Source organism: Hemitrygon akajei, chromosome 13, assembly GCF_048418815.1.
Source record: "Hemitrygon akajei chromosome 13, sHemAka1.3, whole genome shotgun sequence".
Taxonomy (NCBI): Eukaryota; Metazoa; Chordata; class Chondrichthyes; order Myliobatiformes; family Dasyatidae; genus Hemitrygon; species Hemitrygon akajei.
Genome location: NC_133136.1, coordinates 10,957,073 through 10,983,039, shown reverse-complemented (window position 1 = coordinate 10,983,039; position 25,967 = coordinate 10,957,073). Strand labels below are relative to the sequence as shown.

General features: G+C 39.8%; 1 protein-coding gene across 5 annotated transcripts in view; it reads right to left on the bottom strand.

The window, feature by feature from the left end:
* Positions 1 to 25,967, bottom strand: part of wdr7 (WD repeat domain 7) — a 573,837-nt gene that overhangs the window by 533,315 nt on the left and 14,555 nt on the right. For 4 of the 5 annotated variants that reach the window (XM_073064129.1, XM_073064131.1, XM_073064132.1 and 1 more), the window contains exon 2: positions 21,795 to 21,903. The exons of the other annotated variant lie outside the window; for it this stretch is intronic. The gene's annotated coding sequence lies outside the window, so the exon portion shown is untranslated. The remainder of the gene's footprint in view (positions 1 to 21,794; positions 21,904 to 25,967) is intronic. 5 annotated transcript variants of the gene reach the window in all.

The following is a 25,967-nucleotide window of genomic DNA, read 5'->3' as shown; positions in this document are numbered from 1 at the left end:
AGATATGACTGCAGCAAAGAGAAAAGGGAAACATCACGCTGGAATTAGTGTTCAGGTATAGTCAGAGTGCAGGGATTAGTAGTAGTGTGATCACTCGAGTCCAGTATGATGTTCTCCTAATGCAGGGGTTCCCAGCCTGTGATTCACGGACCTCCAGAATGACAGCCCTTGTTAACTTACAAGAGTGGGAGAGATGGTTAATCAGTACTTGATATGAGACACAACTTGCAAAATGTTTTGACCAAACTAAAGTTTCCAGAATGTTAACTGGACATGGACTTTGAGTTTTCAGAATGGTTTGGAAGTGTCAAAAGTATGGATGATTATACTGTATCAAAATAAGCCAGGATGGCCCACAATTAAGCAATGATATGAATGATGAAGTAGGTGACTTACGGGATTAAAAAGTGCCTCAAAGGCTCAACAGGACAAAAATGTTTTAAGAATTTTGGATTCAAACATCTCTAATCCAAAGGAACTATAGTCTCTGGATAGCTCTGCACGACGCTTCTATTTCAACCAATAGCCAGCATCCACTCCATGGAACTTTTTTGTCCAAACACAAGAGATGTAACCACTGCTCTATTTACCACCATTCAGGTTTTAAAATACAGTAGATTCCAGCTAATTAGGACATATTGAAACCAGCACGTTTTGTACCAATTAAGCAGCTGCCCCAATTAGCATAAGCTCTTAAAAAGTATAGAAAGGACAAACTACTATTTAACTGAGTAACAAATTACGTATTTAAATGAAATACAGAACAAATTAGAACACTACCAATACTACTGCAGTGCTATAAAAATGTGTATTAGAATAAACCAGAAGACTGAGTACAGGATTAATAGTCAGTTATTTAAGAGTGTGGATGAACAAAGGGACCTGGGGTTCAAATCCATACATCCCTCAAGGTCGCTGCACAGGTTGATAGGGCAGTTAAGAAGGCCTATGGGATGCTAGGCTTCATTAACAGGGGGATTGAGTTCAAGAGTAGAGAGATCATGTTGCAACTCTACAAATCTCTGGTGAGACCGCACTTAGAGTATTGTGTTCAATTCTGGTCACCTCATTATAGGAAGGATGTGGAAGCTATGGATAGGATGCAGAGGAGATTTACCAGGATGTTGCCTGGTTTGGAGAACAAGTCATATGAAGCAAGGTTAGCAGAGCTGGGACTTTTCTCTTTGGCGCATAGAAGAATGAGAGGGGACTTGATAGAGGTCTACAAGATTATGAGAGGCATAGATAGGGTGGATAGTCAGTACCTGTTTCCCAGGGCACCAACAGCAAACACCAGAGGGCATATGTACAAAATTAAGGGAGGGAAGTTTAGGAGAGACATCAGGGGTAAGTTTTTTTACACAGAGGGTTGTGAGTGCCTGGAATGACTTGCCAGGGATGGTGGTGGAGGCTAAAAGTTAGGGGTATTTAAGAGCCTCTTGGACAGGCACATGGATGAAAGAAAAATGAAGGGTTATGGGGTAGTGTGGGTTTAGTACTTTTTTTTTAAGGATTATATGGGACGGCACAACATGGAGGGCTGAACGGCCTGTACTGTGCTGTAGTGTTCTGTGATTAATTCTTCCAGTGTAAGCTTCCATTGACTGTAAATGAACAAAATCAGTGCAGACCTAGTGTAGATAATGAACAGCCTTCATACAATACTTTAGACAACTGCATCCTCCAAATCTACATTTTAAATTATTATTAAGTCTTCGAAATCTTCATAGTTTCTAACTTGAGGTATTGTTTCATTTTCACTCCCAGCCAATTTCAGCATTCCCAAACCTGAATACTTCAAACCACAGTGAGCAAAAGTGCTCTGAATTGTCTCAGTGCTTATTTCTTGCCAGCCATCAGTAACAAAAATCACTGCTTTTTCAACCCAACACACATGTTAGTTAGAAACTATTTAGCAGCAGGCTCCTGTCCCAATTAAGCAACATAATATCCCAAATAAGCAAAGGGATTCCTGACTATTTTCTCGATTAGTTTTTGTTCTTTAAGAGTTGTCCCAAATAAGGAACTGCCCCAATTAACTGACGGGCAATTAACCAGAATCCACTGTATTCCCATCACATGAAGTACAGGGAATGGAAACAGGTACTTCAAGCCACTGTGCCTGTGTCCGTCATCAAGTACTAATCTCATTTTTCCAACATTTGGCCTGTAGCTTCCATGGCTTGCTGTTTGAAATGCTCGTCTAAATACCACTTGAATGAGAGAGTACCTGCTACCATCTCACCCAACCATCATCTGCACAAAACTGTTCTTCCTTTATTATCACTGCTGCCAAGAGGAAAAATTTACATATTCCAAGCCCCACCAGAATTCTGTAGTGAGAAAATGTAAAGAGAAACGGTTGCAAATACATGCGTACATACACTCAGTGGCCATTTTATGAGGTACCTCCTGGCCACTGAGTACTGCTTGTGGTCTTCTGCTGCTGTAGCCCATCAGCAATCATTCCACGGTCAAAGTCACTTAGATCACATTTCTTCCCTATTCTGACATTTGGCCTGAACAACAAGAACTCTTGACCATGTCTGCATAGTTTTTTTAATGCATTAAGTTGCTGCCCCATTATTGGCTGATTAGACATTTGCATTAGGGAGTAGGTGTACAGGTCTAACTAATAAAGTGGCCACTGAGTAGATGCACAGCTGAACAAGAAGCCACAATACATCCTGACTCTTCATGATGGGAATCAACTTTTACTGCTTTATAAGCAGATTGCCATTAGACTAAAGTGAATCACATTTTAGAATCAACACAAAATGCTGGTGGAACGCAGCAGGCCAGACAGCATCTATAGGGAGAAGGACTGTCCTGACGAAGGGTCTCAGCCCGAAACGTCGACAGTGCTTCTCCCTATAGATGCTGCCTGGCCTGCTGCATTCCACCAGCATTTTGTGTGTTTTGCTTGAATTTCCAGCATCTGCAGATTTCCTCGTGTTCACATTTTAGAAATGTTGTTTCAATTAATTACTGTTTTACATAGTTACAACAAACTTTCATGCAAAATATAGTGCTTGTTTTGGCTTATTAGAACTGTTAATCTGTGATTAGTCTGAAACAGATTATTATTCTCTAACCTGCAAAAACATGCCAGCTTCAACATGTTGCCATCGCAACAACTGTCTATTTGCAACTCTTCACATCACTGCTCAATGTGTTGTTGTGAATTTCCACTGCTCATATCAATCCTACTCATTTCCAGTTAACGATTTAGCCTTGGGCATGGAACACGTTCTGTCCTTGTGGCTGAACAGCAGGCTTAAGATCGGTCAAGAGCTAGAAGAGCAAAATTGGATCAGCCATGATGAAATGACAGAGCGGACTCAATTGGCCGAATAGCCTAATTCTGCTCCTATATCATACATGAACGTTAACAAGGACAAAAGCATCTGCAGTGACCACAACAACTTTCAGACAAGTTGTAAAATGGATTACTAATTCAAAATACAATGATAATGAATATCATCATATCTACATTTACATCCCAAATTATACTTACTCTTTTTAAGTGCATTATCTCAGTATATCAAAAATTATTTTTTATATAGAACCACTGATGTGGGAAAATAACACAGGACATTTCATACAAACATCCTCAAACAAAATCATGCCTGTGCAACATTTTCAATGTGTTACCTGAAGCTTGATCATAAATGTCTGAAAAGTAAAGTCTTAAAATTCTAAAGGTACTCGGCATGTCAGGCAGCATTTATGGAGGGGATTTGCCCCAAAATCCTTTGAGCCAAGGCCCTTCATCAGGATTGGAAAGGAAGGGAGCAAAAGCCAGAATAAACACAAGAAAATCTGCAGATGCTGGAAATCCAGCGTAACACAAGCAAAACACTAGAGAAACTCAGCAGATCAGGCAGCATCTAAGGAAAGGAATAAACAGTTGACATTTTGGACTAAGACTGGAAAGGAATGGGACCGAAGCCAGAAAATGGTGGGGAGGAGGAAAGGAAGCTTCCTCCTTAATTTCCAGTCCTGATGAAGCATCTCAGCCTGAAATGTTGACTGTTTACTGCCCTCCATAGATGTCGCCTGACTTGCTGAATTCCTTCAGCATTCAGCATTTTGAGCATCTGCAGAATCTCTTGTTTTCTTAAAATTCCAGAGATTTAACCAAAACAGGTAAAGAAATTGCCACTAATGCTGAGGCAATTTGAATAAAAAACCAATAAGAGGTTAGGATCAAGTAAGTGCAAAGATATGTGCACGAAGTTACAGATATACAAAGATCATGAATCCATGACTCAGTGGCTGTGATACAGGGCAAACACCGGATCAAAGGTAATCATCATCAGGAAGGGCAAGCACATTAGCCTTAGATCTTTTTATCCTGATTGCTCCCTTTCCCATCCAAGAAATTTTCCCTTTTCACTGGTAGCACAGTGGAACTACATCTGGTGCAGCTATGTCACAGTTCCAGCAATCCAGGTACAATCTGACTTCGGGTGCTGTTTAACCATTTCCCTCCACCTCCTGTTACAAAGCCAATTTTAGATCTAACTTGCTAACTTGTCTTGGTTCTAACCTACCAGACCCATTTTCCACATGGGTCAATAAGGCAATACTGAAGACCTATCTGTTTCCCTTTCTTTTTTCTTTCCTTCTCCCCCCCCCCCTTACTCCCCTCTCATTCTGACATTCCAATCCTCCCATTTTAGAGCTCCTTCACACCTTCGCCCCCAGCTTTGTCCCCTTTCCTCCTCCTGTCATTCACATGCAGGTTCCACTCCCTCCACCCTTCATTTGCTTCCTACCATTTTTCAGCTCTCCACTAATGGTTCCCATTCTCACTGCCTTTACTTATCCATATCCAGTTCTGGTAGTATTTATGTTCCAGTTTATCCCCTTCTAGCTGAGGACATGTTTTCCCAACCTGGGGTTCACAGACCCTTGGGTTAATGGTAAGACTCCATGGCATATAAAAAAAAAGTAGGGAACTCTTGCACTACCAACTGTCTCCGTTACTGACAATCACCTCCCTTACTCCATCTGGTGGTTTTCCTCTTTTTCCTCTTCTCTGCTTGTCTCCCAAAGGTCCTGTCCTACAGAATTCCAAATCCACCCTTGCTCACCACCCCCCCCCCCCCCCATCACCTGCCTGCATCTTCCACCCTTCCTCAGTCCACCCATCACCTCAGGATCCTTACAAAATGCTGGAGGAACTCAGCAGGTCAGGCAAAACCTCTGAAGGCAATAAACAGTTGACTGTTTATTCCTTTCTGACCTGTTGTGTTCCTCCAGTATTTTGTGTGTGGTACTCTGGATTTCTGGCAGCCACAGAATCTCTTGTGTTTCCCCTTCTCTCTACACTGACTATCTCATCTCTCCATTCTCAGTCCTGATGTAGGATTTCGACTTGACCAATTTCCCTATCCAAGGTAGTCCCAACTCGGCTGTTTGGCTCACATCTAATGTTTCCTATCCATGTACCGCCTAAATGTCATGTAAAGATCATAATTATTCGTATCTCTACTGATTCCTCTGGCAAGCTGCTCCCTATACCAGTTACCCTCTATGTAAATAAAAACATGCCTCTCAGGACCCCTTTAAATCTTTCCCTTCCCACCTGCATAGAAACTGGTGTTCATATATACATAGCATTGGAACAGCTTGGACATGAGGTCAAAGAAACTACCGTATTCTGCCATTGCTGTATCCCATGTTTATACCAAACCTAGAGAGATAAATGGAAATGCATCAGGGTTAGGGTTCTCTCGTGACTCTGCTAAGTACACTTACTTCCAGGAAATAGGCAAGTTTAATTTTCAGTCCACAGTATCAGCTGAAAGTTACTGGCTCATGCATCATTTGCTTTACATGCTTTTTTAAAAAAACATACAGGTACTCCTACCATTTGTAAAGGACTGCTTGACCTCTTAGCTGAGGATAATCAAATAATTGGTCCTACAAAGTTTGCACTGCAATCAACAACCCTGCAACCCAAGCCAGACAATAAATCAGTTCCTACTGAAATCACTGAGGAGCCACAGCACAGGAGATTAACTGCACGAATCTTGTGGAGGAGAAAAGCTGTCATCAGGTAATTGACTTTTTAAACCAGAGGCTGTAAGAAAATCTTAGCCAGTACAGATATGAAATGTATCTAACAATACAAGAGTTATTTAACTAATCTTTAATTTCAAATACTTTGAAAATGCAGTATAATTAAAACTCAAAATGGTTAATCTTACTATTTCCAAATTCCTATAAAACAGCTCTTTAAACTTAAATTTACTTTATCGTGAGTGAATTGTTAGACAGCTGCTTTACAGGTTTTTTCACATTACCATCTTCAGCTACAGATCCAACTATAAATTCACTTCTCTTACAAGCATATAAATTGCACTGTATACTTCAATGTAAAGGAAACACCCTGCTAGAGGAACTCAGCAGGCCAGGCAGCATCTAAGGAGAGGAATAAACAAACGACGATTCAGTCCAAGACCCTACATCAGGACTGGCCCAAAATGTCAACTATTTATTCCCCTCCACAGATGATGCCTGACCTGCTGAGTTCCACCAGCCTTTTTTGTGTTGCTCTAGATTTCCAATATCTGCAGAATCTCTTCCATTTATGAGTTCCAGGGAGAGCTTGGATCAACTGGGACTGTTTTCCTATGAGGGAAAAAGGCTGAGGGGGGGGACACCTGATAGAGGCTTATAAAACCATGAGGACCTAGACGGGACAGCCTAAGTTATTTTCCCTGTGTTGGGGAGTCTAAAACTAGAGGCCACATTTGAAAGCAAGAGAAGACATTTAAAGAGGACATGATTTCCACATAGAGTGGTGGATAACTAGCTGCCAGAACTGGCAGAGACAGGTAAAATTACAGCATTTAAGAGATATTCAGACAGGGAAATGGATTAGCTTGGAAAGGAAACTTAATCAGCATGGGGGTCTATTTGGATTCCATACAACTTAAAGAATATATTAAAACAAACACAGTATATCTAGCCCAACAAAATTTATTGTATATTATTTAGTTTATTCTTTTTCAATTTCCCAAACAAAATAAGTTTTTGACAACAGGAAAAAAGGGAGATCTGATAAAGGTTTATAAGATTATGAAAGACATAGATAGACAGTACTTTTTTCGCAGGATTAAAATGTCTAATACCAGAGGGGATGCATTTAAGGTGAGAGGGTATAAATGCAAAGGAAATGTGTAGGGGATGTCTTGTTTTACACAGAGTTTGGTGGGTGCCTGGAATTCACTGCTTGTAGTGGTGGTGCAGCAGGGGTACTCAACCTGGAGTCCATGGACCCCTCGGTTAATGGTAGGGGTCCATGGCATTAAAAAGTCTGGTAACCCCTGCAATCGAGACATTCAAGAGACTCTAAGGATAGGCACATTAATGTGCAGGAAATGGAAGATTTCGGACATTGTGTAAGCAGAAGGGATCAGTTTAGTTGAGCATTTGATTACTAATTCAATTAGTTCAGCTCTATATTGTGGGCAGAAGGGCCTGTCCTTGTGTTGTTCTATATTGTACTGCAAATTTGAAAATTCTCAATTAAGAACAGAGATTGTGAGATCAATTTTTGACACAAATATCCAAACAAATCAGTGAATGAAATATTTCATTTCAATTTCCCAAATTATAAATCAACTTGAGATAGCAATCTAAAACATTTAATAAATATGGCATAAAATAGAATATAATTTATAAAACTTGTGTTTTTGGTCAAAATACAGTGCAATAAATTCAAGAATATCAATCATTGCAACTAGTCACCCAGGATGTGCTCTCTTCTTATTACTGTACTACCATCAGACCAGGGGTACAAGAGCCTGAAGACAAACACTCAATATTTTAGGAATAGCTTCTTTCCAACCACTTTTAGATTTCTGAACAAACAGTAAACCAACCCATGAACATTATTTTGCTCTCTTTGCACTGCTTACTTAAATTATTTTTTGAAATATATTTCTTATTCTAATTTGTTTTTAATGTACTGCACTGAACTGCTGGCACAAAACAACAGATTTCACAACGTATGTCAGTGATATTAAACCTGATTCTGATTATTACCTTGGATAATCTGCACTTGCCATATTTATATAATATAACCAAGCACAGTAAAATTAGTTTTCTAACCAATCCGTAAGAGAAATAGTGCAAAAGAGACAAGCACATCACTCACTGAAGGTCATGCAATTTTCCACTTTTCACATATGTTCTACTGAAGAATTAAAATTATAAAGACAATTATATAATGAGCTGAGATCCACAGTGACATTTAACACACTACCATATATTTAAAAAATAAGGTGATGATCTACCTGTCTGGCACTGGCCATTTCCCTTTAACAGAAGTAAAGTAACGAGATTTTATAAATATTTTCCTCATGTTCTTGCAAGCAAAGGCATGCATGATAAAGTCAGAGATATTATCCGCTAATATCCAAGCCTCAGATTAATTGAGAACTAAACCAACGATTTCAGGAACTGATTCATCTGCATCATTCTGCACCAGGCAAATCAATACTCATAGATCTATGGGTGGAGAGACATGTTCAGTAAAACATCACAACATGTACAACATGAAGTACACTGTTTGACTAGGATTTTCAGAACTGTTCTGTGCCGTTATTCCAGGGTGAACAAGTACAAAGACAAAACACCCATGTTTAATTTCCACCTGAATAATTTAGGAAGTAGACTGAATATTCCAAAATAGCGAGATCTTTTATAAAACTCACCAAAATACTAGATTTATTATATTATAAACTTAACAATGAATATAGGCCTTTTACTAAGGCTATTGACTAACTAAATTCCTTGTTAACCTAGGAAGTAAACCGACTTTTTCAAAAAAAAGCAAGTTCCCATTTTAAAAAATGACCAACAAAATACAATATTTATATTATAAACTCAGCAAGGAATATAGCCCTTTTACCAAGCCTCTGCAAATAAATATTCCCTTTTATATTACTAAATTTTCATATGTTGGTGATTGTTACAATTGCATTACACTTGACACACAATAAATGACATTACATGTCACATTCAAAAACATTGTCCTGGTAAGTGAATTAGTAACATTTTAAATGCAACCAAACTCAGTACTTCACAAATTCTGTTACTGAAGGGCTGAAGGATGGGTGGGAGCACAATGGAAGGTTTAATTTATTTTAATTTTATTAATTTTAGAGATACAGCATGCTACAGGCCCAAAGAGCCATGTCACCCAGCAACCCATCTATTTAACCCTAACCCAATCACAGGACAATTGACAATGACCAATTAACACAATAACCCATATGATTTTCCTCCAGAGCACCCTGAGGAAACCAATGCAGACACACGGTTTGGAATCTTCTACTGCACTGGTAATTCTAAGTACTGTAAACCAAAAAAATTATATCATCCAGAATTTTATATAATCAATTGAGATTTACCAACAATGTAACAAAATTGACAAATTTTACCATGCAGAAGTCTTAAGCACATACATATATACACACACACACACACACACACACATATATACATATGCACAGACTTTTGAACAGTACTGTAGTAATTCTATATATTGAACTGTAAAGCTGCCAAAATAAAACAAACTTTATGACATATAAGTGATAATAAACCTGTTTCTGACACGGGTCTTTATTGTGGCCTGTGAAGGGGGCAAGGAAAGGGGAATCATGGTTGGGAAAAGGGGAAGGGTGAGGGCGAGAGGAAGGAGCAGGGAGCACCAGAGGGACATTCTGTAATAATCAATAGACCAATTGTTTGGAATCAAATGACCTTGCCTAGTGTCTCAGGGCTGGGTGTGTCTGCACCCGTGTCACGCACCCCCCCCCCCCACTCCTGGTACTCCTTCCCTGCCACCTGTCCCACCCACCTCCCACAGCCCTCAACCCTCACCATTCCCAACATCCTTTGCTTTTGCCAGATAGAAAAACTCACTCTCCGCTCCACGTTGACAAATACATTATTGTGCAAATGTCTTGGGTACTTCAGTGCAAAATATATGCCCAAGTCTTTTGCACAGTACTGTAAGAGATTTCATTCTAAAAATAAATATTTGCGAAAGGAACAGAGAAATTAACTATATTGTGAGGAACTAAATCATAGCCCAATTAACACATATCACGTAGAAACAAAGGCAAGGGGAAAGTGGAGCGAAATTGATTCACATAGCTGTCACTCAAGTCTCATTAAACCGAAGAAATTCTAGTTTTAATATAACAAAGTTTGAAGGGAAATTAAAATACAAACTAATCTGCAATTCCATTCAGTGTCTCAATCACAATACCCTGGGTTTCATTTGACAGGACTTTTGCAAGGCACATTTCCATATGCTTCAAATCTGAATTTTTTCCCCCCAAACTTGATAAATATAACTGATCATAGAACATTCTTGCAAAAAAAAAATTAAACTCAATTATGATATTAGAATTTCTGAATATCCAGTTGGGTATCACATTAACTTCTTCAGGGAAGGACACAAATCCATGCAAGATCATATAAATCATCTCACACAGCTGTATGTGTTATGAAATAATTAAATTAACCATCAACTGAATCACTATGTTTGGTGTTCACCTCCAACAAATAGAGCACAAATTATTTCTACATAACTGTTTTGACTAATCCCTCTTCCACCTAACTTTATTAAAACTTTCAAGGACTCTTAACAACTCATGTTCTCAATTTTTTTTTTGCAGTTTCTTTTCTTTTGCACATTGGTTGTTTATCAGTGTTTGTTAATGGACAAATGTATGTGTGTTTTTATATACAAGAGAAAATCTGTAGATGCTCTAAATCCGAGCAACACACACAAGATGCTGGGGGAACTCAGCAGGCCAGGTAGCATATAGGAAAAGTGTATAGTCGACATTTTAGGCCAAAACCGTTCAACAGGACTGGAGAAAAATAACTGAGTAGATTTAAAAGATGGGGAGAGGGGAGAGAGAAACATCTCCTACGGGATCCCACCACCGATCACATCTTCCCCTCCCCCAATATTCTGCAGAGATCGCTCCCTGCACGACTCCCTTGTCCTTTCATCCCTTCTGGCACATATCCTTGCAAGCAGAGCAAGTGCTACACCTGCCCCTACACCTCTCCTCTCACTTTCCAGAGGAGGTGACACTTCACCTGTGAGTCTGTTTGGGTCATATACTGTGTCCATTTCTCCCAGTGTGGCCTCCTGTATATCGGTGAGAAACAACATAGACTGGGAGACCATTTCGCCGAGCATCTACACTCCATCTATCAGAAAAAGCAGAATCTCACAGTGGCCACCCATTTTAATTCTACTTCCCACTCCCATTCTGATATGTCTATCCATGGCCTCCTCTACTGTTGTGATGAGGCCACACTTAGATTGGAGGAACAACACGTTATATTGTGTTTGGGTAACTCTCAACTTGATGGCATGAACATTGATTTCACGATCTTCTGATAATGCCTCCCACAGCCCACTCTTCTCCTCCACCATTTCTCATCCTCTTTTCCATCTCTCCCCCATCTCCTTGCCCACCCATCACCTCCATCTAGTGTTCCTCCCTGCTTTTACTTCTTCGATGGCCTTCGGTCTCTTACACCAATTTACTTCCCAGCTCTTTACTTCATCGCTCCCCCTTCAGGTTTCACCTATTACCTGTGTTTCTCCCTCCCCTCCCCCCACCTTTCAAATCTACTCCTCAGCTTCTTTTCTTCCAGTCCTGTCAAAGGGTTTTGGCACGAAATGGCAACTGTACTCTTTTCCTAAATGCTGACTGGCCTGCTGAGTTTTTAGTATCATAAGAACATTGAAAAGAACTGCAGGAGTGTTAAATACTTTGAAGAACAAAACTTAAAGTGGAATAGCATTTGCAACGCATAGATACTGAACTACCACTTTCAGATCAAAAACAAATAAAAATTGGCAATATTTTTACATATCAAGAAACTAGCAAGTATGTAACATCTGTGGGGAAGCAAAAGTTGGGAAGGGAGAGTTTAGTAGTGGGGAAAAAAATGGGAAGAATGAAAGTTGTATTACTTAAAATGGCATCTTAACCAAAAAATTCATATAGATGCAGTTACCAAATTACACAACAAGCAATTTTGCGCCTCTTCATCCAAGAGCATGAAACAAGAGTAAATGAAACAAGATGCGAAAAGGAAGTCTTATTCTGATATGGTCAAAGCAGTAATTGATAACATTATCTTAGTTATTAAAATTAATGCTTCTATGCACTCTGTGCAAGAAATTTATGCACGTGGCCAATATGTAAATATACCATAGAATTATCACAGCAAGAATTATGTGCTTGAGTTTGTTGAGTGCTTTATGCTTGAGAAGCAGGTAATGAAAATTATATGGAAATCTGCTTTCCATACAGTAACTGCTGACGAAAGTAAAACCATCTCTGTACAAAAAAAATCTTAATTTTGTATTTTAAGTTTTGACCAGAAAATGAAACTTCCTATAGTACTGTGTTTGTGGATATTTTGAAACTAACTGCATGTGACACTATCACTATTGTTGAAGCAATTAAAAACTTATCAACAACAATATTGATATTCAAAAGATGATGTTGTTTACGTCAGACAGGACAAAAGTAATGCTTGGAAAGAACAATGGCAGCAATTCTTTGACGAGAAATAAAACACTTGTCTGAGCAATATTGCGCTGCTCACTGAGAAGACCTGAGATTCGACAACTCATGGAAAAAAAATCAATTATTCAGGATATAGAAACAATGCTACCAACTATGTATACAATGTTCAGCAGGTCGTTGATTAAAAAAGGGAAAGCTAGAAGTATTAGTTAATGTCACAAAATGTGATACTGTGTCATTTAGACCACTAAACGAAGTAAGATGGCTGTCATTGGATGGCATTTTGCTATTACTGCATTAATGAGGAATTTATTCCAGTATTGCAAAGAGCAAGTTAATGAATGCAACGATCCAATCAGCAAATACGGCCTGAAGATTTTGACCAATCCACAACATTGAGTAGCATTAACTATCCTTAACGATCTGGCATCTCTTTGTGAATTTCTTCAGAAAAACTGTTTGAATACAATTGAAGAACTGCTGTATGCAAAAGCAAAGATTAACAAGTTACAGTCACAGTATCTTGGCGATACCATTCATTGGTGTGACAAAGTGAAAGATCTGCTTGCATCTATAAGTTCTGACGTCAACAATGTGCCTATAATTCAATTAATTCAATGTGTGAGTAATCACTTGGATAGACTTCCTGACAATGAGTTAACAGAATGGCAAGCTTTTGACCCTGTTACTACTGTAAATATAACCAATTTTAAATATGGAAAAGAGAATATTATATGACTGACATCAAAATACTCAGCTGTTACAGACTATGATGAAAGTGTGGTGTCAAAAATATCGCAGCAATACTGTAATTTCAAATTTGTTGTTCTGAGAAAGTTGAGACTGGTTCAATTAAGACATTCACTGATAGGAGAATCTCACCCAGTCCCTCAACACCAGCTCCATTGCAAGAAAGCCCAGCAGCGTCTCTATTTTCTGTGAAGGCTGAGGAAAGTCCATCTCCCACCCCGTTGTGATGGAAAAATAACTGGTTCTTTGAGTCTCAACAGTAGAGGCCTGGACACACACAGTTTTAATAATAAGGAATTTATTTACAAGGGGAAGTCGGGTCAACACAAGCAACTACAATACACAGGAAGCGGTGTGGGGACAGGGTACGATTACACGAACAAAGAACAAGGGAAAAGCACTACAACAGCTATCCCCCTTGACCTTGGATAGCTGCGGCTCCCTTACCAGGACAAACGATAGACCTTCCCAAGCATAAATCAATGCACTTACCTCCAATGTGGTGGTCTGTAAGAGAGGGCTAGCCAAGAGCAAGTCTCACCTTTTAAAGCATGGGGCCGGGCGAGATAATCCAATTAAGGTGACCAATAATTTAGGTGTGCATTGATTAGTTGGGAGGGACCAAATGTTGATTGGCATGTGGTGTGTCCTCCGACCAGCCAGGTGGCAGTGCATCTGTCACGTGGCCGGTATCTCTGGATACACCCCCCCATCCTCATCACATTCTACAGGGGTTGTATTGAGAGCATCCTGAGCAGCTGCATCACTGTCTGGTTCGGAAATTGCACCATCTCAGATCACAAGACCCTGCAGCGGATAGTGAGATCAGCTGAGAAGATCCGGGTCTCTCTTCCCACCATTACGGACATTTACACTACACACTGCATCTGCAAAGCAAACAGCATTATGAAGGACCCCACGCATCCCTCATATAAACTCTTCGCCCTCCTGCCATCTGGGAAAAGGCACCAAAGCATTCGGGCTCTCACGACCAGACTATGTAACAGTTTCTTCCCCCAAGCTATCAGACTCCTTAATACCCAGAGCCTGGACTGACACCTTACTGCCCTATTGTCCTGTTTATTATTTATTGTAATGTCTGCACTGTTTTGTGCGCTTTATGCAGTCCTGGGTAGGTCTGTAGTCTAGTGTAGTTTTTTTCTGTGTTGTTTTTTACATAGTTCAGTCTAGTTTTTGTATTGTGTCATGTAACACCATGGTCCTGAAAAACGTTGTCTCATTTTTACTATGTACTGTACCAGCAGTTATGGTCGAAATAAAAAGTGACTTGAATTGACTTGACTTGACTTGATATTGAACTAAGTGCTTAGAAATGAAGAATTTGAAGAACTGTCAATTCTTGCTGACATTGTTAGAACACTTCAAGCTTCTGGTGCTGACTGCGAACGTGCATTCAGTCTTAATGAATTCAATCAAATGCAAATCCAGAAAAAGACCAGAAGTGGAACATCTGGATGATGTAATGAAGATTAAGGCACATCTTTCATCCTGATGCAAAATTAATCTGGATAGTGTCATTATTCCTCTCCATGCCTCGTGGGTTAGCATTTTTGTCTGTTTTTTTTTTACGAAGTCAAGTTGCTAGCTGAATACTCAACATGGCACAGATGGAAAGCGTGCAAAGGAACCAGCCGGATTCAAACCCAGGACCACCCACCTCAACGGCTGGTGCTGATGCCACTACGCCACTGGCCTACACATACAAACAATGGATTTGTAATAAAGATCAACAAGAAAAAGGTCACAAAATTTAAAGGTTCTTTTTGTTGTGCTGTATTTCATTATAGCTTTCAATTAATAAAATCAAATGCATGTGATTTTTCAATTTCATTCCAAATATTCATAGCATGAATATTACAAAAAAAACATTTAAAGTGCTGCACAGTTTTCAGGCTGTATAAAAATTTCCTGTTCAGAGCAATGGTTGGTCCGTGCAGCTATAGTAAAAAAAAGTAGAGGGAACGTTGACAAACGAATATGCTGAGGCCAATTGATTTGCAATAGAGATGTTAGCTACTGTATAGATGAAAACCTAGTTATCTTAATATTATGACACACATCAGAGACTAGGGCAAGCATAATGGAACATTCGACGCAACCCTTACTTATTCAAAACAAGCTGATTATCATTACATCACATCTGAAATTGTTTATTAACACAATAAATTAGGTTTTACTGATACAAAAAAATCAATAATAATGAGGGGAGTCTAGTATCAGAGGACACAGCTTTAGAATACAATAACGTCCCTTTAGAACAGAGATGAGGAATTTCTTTAACCAGAGGATGGCAAATCTGTGAAATTCATTGCCACAAATGGGTTACCGGGACAAAGGAGGGGAATGGGATTGAGAGGGATAGTAAATCAGTCATGATGGAATGGTAGCCAAATGGCCCAATTCTGCTCCTGTGCCTTAAGGTTTTATTGTGGCACAAATTTATCATAGGCGGTAGCAGATTCTGCTTCATCGTTGTGGGGGTAGATAAACAGTATTTAAAATTTTGCTGAACTTGTCAAATTCAAATCTGAGAGCAAACTTTAAAAAAGAATTCAACTGAAGGTTCAAAATTACTCCAAAATACGAATGTGAGCTCTATTCTTGCTATAAATAATGAGCATAAGTCTACAGGCACAGTATGTACAGTTCCATTTCAGTATCCTAATAACAAAAATACTCAGCAAGTCACACACACAAAATGCTGGTGGAACGCAGCAGGTCAGGCAGCATCTATAGGGAGAAGCACTGTCGACGTCAGGATGAAGGGTCTCGGCCTGAAACATCGACAGTGCTTCTCCCTGTAGATGCTGCCTGGCCTGCTGCGTTCCACCAGCATTTTGTGTGTGTTGCTTGAATTTCCAGCATCTGCAGATTTCCTCTTGTTTGACTCAGCAAGTCAAGTACTATCTATTCAAGGGAACAATTCAAGATAATGTTTTAACTGCAATTTTTAATTATACCAAAAAAAATTAAAAAGGAAGCCATGGTGAGGAGTGAGGGAAAAAGAAAAATACCCACTCAACATTTTAGAAACAGTTTCTTCCCCACCACCATCAGATACCTGAATAGACTGCAAGTCATACACATTAACCTTTTTTTTGCACTACATATTTAAAAATACATATAGATATAGATGGAGAGATTTCTTATTCTAACTCAAATTACATATTGCAATGTACTGCTGCCGCAAAACCACATCTTTTATAATGTATGCCAGTGATATTAAACCTGATTCTGATCAAAGACTGCTTTCACAGTCTGGTTCTGAGAGTTCTAAGGTGACTGATGAAATATTTGTTAGGCTATATCTACACTACTACATAGAGATTTTGTCATATTGCAGGAAGAATGCGGTGGTATTACAGAGAATATAGAGGATGTTGATTGATGTGATCTTTGACTAAGTTGATGGATTTGGGAAAAGAATGGCGAACTAGAGTTAAGGAGAGTGAGGGAAAGGAGAACAATCCTAGTCACCTCTGGTAGTACATCTGAGAGCCCAGAGCTGTCAACAAGTAGAACAAAAGGCATTTTACATTTCAGCAAAGGAGAACCAAGAAATTCACAAGGTAAAAGCAACAATAAGTGGTCTGGAAGTGGATAACCTTGTTAATCCACGCTATGCTTCATCCAAGTATCTGTCCACTTCCTCAATCAGTCCAGTTAATGATGGTGCTTCTCTCCAACATCCAAATTTCACCCTTCCATGCAAGTTTGCACTATTTGCCAACTTGTAAGCATTACATTTAAGTTCCAAATTTAAATCAGTAATATATAGTAAGTACATCATGAATATCGAGGGTCCTTTGGTATCTCACTAGTTACTGTGTTGACCACTCAGAAACATGTCTACATATTTCAAATTGCTGGTTTCTCTCAGACAGACAGCTTTTTCTATCCATATCTGCACCCTACCCCCCCCCCCAATCGTATTTGCTTTAATTCAACATGCTAATCTTTATGTGGAATCTTACCAAAAGCTTTCTGCAAGTCCAAATATATCACATCCACTGGTTCTCCCTCACCCAGTATGCGAGTTAATTCAGAAACTTCAAGCCTATTTTCTTTGTCTAATAGGTATCACAATTTCCAATGTCACAAATTGGCTAGATTTAAAGATTAGCTTTACTTAAAGATTTGCTTTGCTTGTCACATGTACAACTAAACATTGACGCATACAGTTAGATGTGTCGTTTGTTTCGAATGTGCCGAGGGCAGCCCACAAGTGTCACCATGTTTCCGGTGCCAACATGATATATCCAGAACTTACTAAATTTCTCTTAAGTGTTGAAGTCAAACCCACAACCATGATCCATCGTGCTATGTTGATGCTAGAAGAATGGAAACACTAGCAGGCTACCCCAGCACATATTCAGACTGTGCTGGCCATACCACAAACGACGCATTTCACTGGCCAACCTTCATATAAAAGAGGTTATACACAAGGAAAATTCTGCAGATGCTGAAAATCCAAAGCAACACACATAAGATGCAGGAGGAACTTAGCAAGTTAGGCAGCATCAATGGAAATGAATAAACAGTTGACGTTTTCGGCAGAGACTCTTCTTCAGGACAATTAGGTTCCCAGGAATGGTCGTCAGGGTGAATAGCATCATTTACTTTGAGAGAATATGAAAATAAGGAGGCAATTAAAAATTGGATAGTTCAGTATAGTATGCTATATTAAGCTCAAACTTTATTCCGCAGGCATGAGATCACCTGGCTAGCAACTTCAATATACGACCAAAAGACAAGCTTTCAATGATAGCAAAATCAAGACCCTTCTTCTAATTTTAATGGAAGGAAAAGAACCATGCTTTGATACCCTCATTTACAGTATTTATCTTCCAACTCACCCCAAAATAAAAGGACTTAATTATTTACTTAATTATTTAGATACTAACTGCTACCCTCAACTATATTTCAAATAAAGCTCACTATAAGACCATAAGATGTAGGAGCAGAATTAGGCCATTTGGCCCATAGAGTCTGCTTGGCCATTTCATCATGGCTGATCCAAGTTACCTCTCAGCCCGAATCTCCTGCCTTCTCCCCATATCACTTCATGCCCTGACCTATCAAGAATCTTAAACCTCTCCCTGTGCCAAAGAATTCCACAGATTCACCACCCTCTAGCTAAAGAAATTCCTCATCTTCATTCTACAAAGAAGCCTCTCTACTCTGAGGCTCTGTCCTAATTGCTAAGGATGTTGAATCCAGCTTAAGGATATGAGCAACACAATTGCCTTCTTTTCCACGTGTAATAGAATTGCATACTTAAGACAAGAAAGATCCAATCTCTTAAATAACTTCAGTATAATGAGTATAATCAGCACTTAGTAGCAGCATATGAAGCTAAGAGAAATCTTTAGGATCTAAAACACAGGGAAGGATTTTGAGCTGCAGTAGAATTGAAAATGAAGAAGTAATTTTGGGAAAAGAGAAAGGGCCACACAGGCTAGGACCACTAGTTAAATTATTTGGTGGATGTCCTCATGGAAAAATCACATCCTCATTTCAATATATTGTGTGCCCTCGTGAATTTCACAATTTGCACCCATGTTGTGAATGAGAAGTCCTCCGAACCCAGAATGGGTCACGAAGCTTATGAGCATTCTACAATCAACAATATGGGAATTAGAACATGTGTTAGAGTGCAAACACGAGGAAATCTGCAGATGCTGGAAATTCAAGCAACACACACAAAATGCTGGTGGAACACAGAAGGACAGGCAGCATCTATAGGAAGTACAATCAATGCTTTGGACCGAGACCCTTCAACAGGACTAAAAGAGGAGATAGGAAGATGTTTGAAAATGGGAGGGGGACGGAGAGATCCGAAATGATAGAAGACAGGAGGGGGAGGGATGAAGCTAACAGCTGGAAAGTTGATGGGCAAAAGGGATACACAGCCAGAGAAGGGAGAGGATCATGGGACAGGAGGCCTAGGGAGAAAGAAAGGGGGAGGGGAGCACCAGAGGGAAATGGAGAGTAGGCAAGGAGTAATTGTGAGAGGAACAGAGAGAGAAAAAGAGAGAAAAGAAAAAGGGGCGGGGAATAATAAATAAACAAATAGATAAAGGATGGGGTAAGAAGGGGAGGAGGGGCATTAACGGAAGTTAGAGAAATCAATGTTCATGCCATCAGGTTGGAGGCTACCCAGATGGAATATAAGGTATTGTTCCTCCAACTTGAGTGTGGCTTCATCTTGACAGTAGAGGAGGTCATGAATAGACATATCAGAATGGGACGTGGAATTAAAATGTGTGGCCACTGGGAGATCCTGCTTTCTCTGGCGGACAGAGCATAGGTGTTCAGCGAAACAGTCTCTCAGTCTACCAGCATTTTGTGTGTGTTGCATGTGTTAGAGTGGTCGGCTTTGGCAAGAAGAGGCATAGGCTAGAGCTTAAGTTTGAGAATTTAGAGGTATAACAAGTGTAGGCACGGTGGTAGTTCAGACAGTAGAATGCTCTTTCTGTGAGATGTGGCACCGAATGGTCTCCTTGGTGACTATATCTGCACTCAACATCAGCTCCTGACTGACAAGATCAAGGAAATGAAGCTGGAGCTGGATTCATTTAGGACCATCCAGAAGGCTGAAATTTTGAGAACAGATGAGACTTTTACTGAGTTACCCCTTTGTATACTGCTGGAGAGTTGGGGGGTTTAAAATGACCTATCAGGACCCAGCAGCAGCCAGGCCAGTAGCAATGTAGCCAGTTCTGAAGCTCAGCAGGGAAGGGGAAAGGCTAAACACAAGGGGGACAAACATCCTTGCGGGCAGATTTGCTAGAGTTGTTGGGGAGGGGTGGGAATCAGAGTAATAGGGCTAAGGATGGGGCAGCTGGTATACAAGTTGATTCAGTGTGTAGTGAGACTGTGAGGAAGGACAGGGATGTGTTGTCATTGGAGAGAGTCCAAAGGAGGTTCACGAGGATGATTCCGGGAAAGAAGGGGTTAAAATATGCGGAGCGTTTGGCACCTTTGAGCCTGTACTCACTGGGATTTGGAAGAATGTGGGGGGATCTCATTGAAACCTACCGAATGTTGAAAGGATAGATAGGGTGGATGTGGAGAGGATGTTTCCTCTGGTGGGGGTATACAAAACTATAGGGCAGAGCCTCAAAATTGAGGGGCAACCTTTTAAAACAGAGATAAGGAGGATTTTTTTGAGCCAGAGAGCAGTGAATCTGTGGAAAGCTTTGCCAAAGACTACAGTAGAGGCTAAATCTATGGGTATATTCAAGGTGGAAGTTGATCGTTTCCTGATCGGTCAGGGCATCAAAGGATATGGAAAGAAGGCAGGTGAATGGGGTTGAGTGGGATCCGGGATCAGCCATGGTGGAATGGCGGAGCAGACTCGAAGGCCTGAATGGCCGAATTCTGTTCCTATGTCTTAAGGTATTATGTATCAGTATTACAGTGGAGTAAAGGGAAGTACAGAGACATGAGAGAGGCGCTGGTCAAAAATGACTGCAAGGGGACACTAACAGGGGTGACAGCAGAACAGCAATGGCTGGAGTTTTTGGGGGCAATTTGGAAGGCACAAGATAGATATACCTCAAACATGAAGTAGTATTCTAAAGGGCGGATGAAGCAACCTTCTATACCTAATAAAGTGGCCACTGAGAGTGCATTCATGGTCTGCTGCTGCTGTAGCCCGTCCACTTCAAGGTTCGATGTGTTGTGTGTTCAGCGATGCTGTTCTGCACAACACTTTTGGAATGCAAGGTTTTTTGAATTACTGTCGCCTTCCCATCAGCTTGAATCAGTCTAGCCATTCTCCTCTGACCTCTATCATTAATAAAGTGTTTTTGCCCACTGACCTGCTGCTCACTTTATGTTTTTAGTTTTTCGCACCATTCTCTGTAAACTCTAGGGACTGCTGTGTGTGAAAATTAAAGGAGTTCAACGGTTTCTCAACTACTCAAACCACACCGCCTAGCACCAACTATCATTCTACAGTCCATGTTAATTAGGTCACATTTTTTTCCAATTCTGATTTTTGGTCTGAACAAAAACTGAAACTCTTGACCATGTCCGCATTGAATGCATTGAATTGCTGCCACAGTAGATATTGGCATCGCAGGAGTATCTAATAAAGTGGCCATTGAGTGTAATAGCCCTCTAACAACCTGAACACACGTAGTTGCCCTTTGAGCTCACATTCCAGAGAGGATTCAGTTCAGTTTACAAGGCTGTATTTCACTGTATTTGAGGTGAAAATATATCTGATATCCAACAGCATATTTTCCATTACTTTAATTGGGCACGTAATATCAGAATCACTTTATCATTTTCCACAGAAAACAGGAACTTACTCAAGTTGTTCAGTAAGGTCTGTTAATGCCTTCACATTGTCATATGCAATATAGCAGAATCTGATACAGAAACGCGAGCATACACGGTCTTATGCAAATTGTTTTCACTTACTTGATTTCAATGTCCTTACACTTAAATTCTGTCAAAATTCAGCGAGCGCTGGCAAAAGGAACAGAGGACATACACTACTGACCAGCATTCAAGTAAGTGGACTAATTTCCTACAGAAATAAAATGAGGAAAATTCAGTATTTGCTTCAAATTCAATCCTGATATGTACCATATCAAAAGAACAACTTCAAAAAAAATGGCATAAATTTACATTAACTGATGCTCAATCTCACCCAATAGAACAAATGATCCAAGATCAAGCCAAAAGAAAAGAATTTATCAAAGGCACAATATTGCAAATTCAGGGCCACAAATTTAAAAAGTCAAAATTAAGAGGACACAGAGCCATAAAACACAAGCAACAACTATTTAAAATACTCAGTCAGTCATACAAGTGAAAAGAAAAATGAAAGATTTAAAAAGTTTAAAGTAAATTTATTATTAAAGAACACATCACCATATTCACCACAAGATTCATTTTCTTGCAGGCATTCTCAGTACAAAAAATAAATAGAATCAATGAAAAAACTATACAGAAAGACTGACATCCAACCAATTTGCAAAAGACACTGTGCAAATATAAAAATATTTAAATTAATTAAAAAATAGAAGACAGACAAATACTGAGAACATGAGTTGTAGAATGCATGAAAGTGAGCTCAAAGGTTGTGTTCAACAATCAATTCAGAGATGTCTGGTTCAGAAGTCTGACTGTTCCTGAACCCAGTGGTGTGGGACTGAAGGCTCCTCTACTTCCTTTCTGACAGGGGCAGTGAGAAGACAGCATGACATGGAAGGTGGTGGTCCTGAAAATGGATGCTGCTTTCTAGCGACAATGCTCTCTGTAGATGTGCTCAGTGGTGGGGAAGGCTTTTCTTCCGATGGACTGGGCTCTATCCACCATTTTTTCTATATTTTTTCATTCTTGAGCACTGGTGCTTTCATACCAGGTTGCGATGCAACCAGATAGGATACTGTCCAATGTGTATTCATAGAAATTCGTTCAAGTTTTAGTTCTAAGAAAGTAAAGGTGCTGCTGAGCCACCTTTGAAATGGCACTTGTGGTCCCAGAACAGATCCCCTGATACGATAATGCTCAGGAATTTAAAGTTACTGACCCTCTCCACCTCTAATCCCCAAATGAACACTGGCTAACGGACCTTCAGTTTCTTCCTCCTGTACTCAATAATCAGATCTTTCATTTTGCTGACATTGAGGGAGAGGTTGTTATTGAGGCAGCACTCAACCAGATTTTCAGTCTCCCTACTATATGCCAGTTTGTTGCCTTTGATTCAGCAAACAATGGTGTTGTCAGCAATCTTAAATATAGCATTGGATCAGAAGACCATAAGGAAGCAGAATTAGACCATTTGACTCATCGAGTCTGCTACACTTACATCATGGCTAATTTATTATCCCTCTCAACCCCATTCTTCTGCTTTCGCCCCATAACCTTAGCACCCTTACTTATCAAAAAATGGTCAATCACTGCTTTAAATATACCAAAAGGCTTGCCCTCCATCTACAGCCATCTATGGCATTGAATTTCACAAGTTCACTGACATCTGGCTAAAGAAATTCACCCTCATTTCTGTTCTAAAGGGACGTTCTTCTATTCTGAAGGTGCGCCCTTTGGTCCTAGACTATCCCACTATTGGAAATATCCTCTCCACATCCACTATCTTGGCTTTTCAATATTTGATAGATTTCAATGAGATCTCCCCTTCATTCTCCTAAGCTTCACTGAGTACAGGACTGGTGAGGAATTGAGGATATAATAAAATCATTTTGAACCCATGTAACCTCTGGCTAAAAGAATAATTGGGACTGAATTCGAATTTTTTAACTGAAGTAAACTCTGTCTTCAGCAGTTAGCTAAAACCAGCTTATACTAGTTCTCCATTGCTTTGCAGAGAGACATTGAGAGTTTGACAACATTGTACCCTCGTTTGAGTAGGGGAGGAAGACTCAACAACAAGGACAGGAATGAACATCCATCTGTAATTAAGTCAGGGCCTAACAAAGGGAATAACTGATAAGGACTGGACAGCACATCCATCTGTAATTAAGTCCTGATCCAGCAGACTCTCTTATCTGTAACTAAGTTTTGCACCAACAGACTTGGTGGGCTAATCAGTTCAAATAACATCTTGCAACAGTAATGTATGGGACTTACTATGTATAAATATACGGCTGCAACCAGAGAGAGTGGGCCCACTTGTCGGGTGGTGACAGTACTTAGGTGCCTTCCCTTTGACAATTGGGTCTCAAACTCCTGCAGGAGGGTGTGCAATATACTGATGTAATTATAAGAAGCTGGTCTCCCGAGTTTTATTCAGATTCGACTTTAACACCGGAACCATCAAACACTCTTCATACATTAACCCATTCATTTCCAAGATCATTCTCATGAACCTCCTCTGCACCTTTTCCAATGCCAGCACATCTTTTCTTAGATACGAGTCCCAAAACTGCTCACAATGCTACAAGTGCAGTCTGATCAATGCCTTATAAAGCCTTAGCATTAACATATATTGCTCTTAACATATATTCTAGTCCTCTTGAAATGAATGCTAAATTTGCAATTGCCTTCCTCACTAACTTTTAAGGAATCTTGCACAAGCACTCCCAAGGAAGTTGGAGCTGTACTTAGCTTCACAGACATATGCATAAAGCAAAAATAAATTTTCCAGATCGATAGCTTTTCAGCAAAAAGACAACAAGAAGAGGACAGCAACAGTATCCAAGAAGAGACCACCATTAACAATCAACTAACAGGGGCAAAGAAAATAAGTCAGCTGGGTAGCATTTTAATGGAAGTGAACAGGAGGCAGGTATAACTGGCAAGATTAATTCAGGAAGCTCATATGGAGAATGGAAGAGAAACTGAAGAAAGATATTGGTACTCAGAATGTGGCATCATAGATCCGTGGAGATGCCATCCCAAAGCACTACTGAAATGCATGGAAAAAAAAACTAAGGAAAAAAAGCAGCAGTTTGAACACAGCAAAATAGTCAATACACAATAGACTGCGGATGCTAGAACTTGGCGCAGTGTTAAATAATATTTTATAATAACTGGATAATCTAGTTTATGAAGATGCTTGAGAAATATTTCCTAGCAATATGTCCCCTATTCTTCTTTCTAATTGTGCCAAAGAATCTTTTATCTACAGCCAAAAGAGCAGAGCGGACCCTGATTTAACGATTTACATAAAAGTCAGCAATCCAGTGTTTCACTGCTTGATACTTCTGTGCTCAAGCAGGAATTCAACCTAAAATCTTTTAAGAGACAGCATTGCCACAAGCTGACTCACAGCTGATACTGCAAAGGCAAATGAAAAGAAAGATTTTAGAAGTTTGCAATAAATATTAGACAGAACAGTTTATTGATGAAACAAATTATTTTTTCAATAATCAATTATTAAATAATGCATTAATCAGCCAAGAGGTATAGAAGACGGATCAGCAAACATCATCTGGGACAGTGTTGCAAGCATTTAGTCTAAATTCTGCAGATATAAACACCCTATTAATTATTTGAATCAATTCCAAGGGATTGTATAACCTTGATTTCAAAAAGGTACAAATTTAAAAATGGTCAATGTGGACATATTAAGGAGACACCATGTCTCTTCAGAGATTAGAGGTACAGAGGGTCAGCAACTTTAAATTCCCTGACATTATCATTTCAGAAGATCTGTCCTGGGTTCAACATGCAAGCAGCATTAGAAAGAAGGCATGGCAGCCTCTGCTTGCTTAGAAGTTTGCAAACATTCGGCATATTATCTAAAACAGTGGGAAGTATCATAAGGGTATCATGGTCTGGTTTGGAAACAACAATGCCTTTCAACAGAAAAGCCTACAAAAAGTAGTTGATACAGCCCAGTCCATCACAGGTAAAGCCCTCTCACCACTGAGCACATTTACAAGGGGCGCTGTCACAGGAAAGCAGCATCCATCTTCAAGGATCCTCACCATCCAGGCCTTGCTCTCTTCTCTCTATTGCCAATGGGAAGGAGGTACAGCAGCCTCAGGACCCACACTATCAGGCTCAGGAACAGTTATTGCACATGTGTCGATAACATCACTCATCCCAACACTGAACTGATTCCACAACCTATAGACTCACTTTCAAGGACTTTAATAACTCATGTTCTCAATATTCATTGCT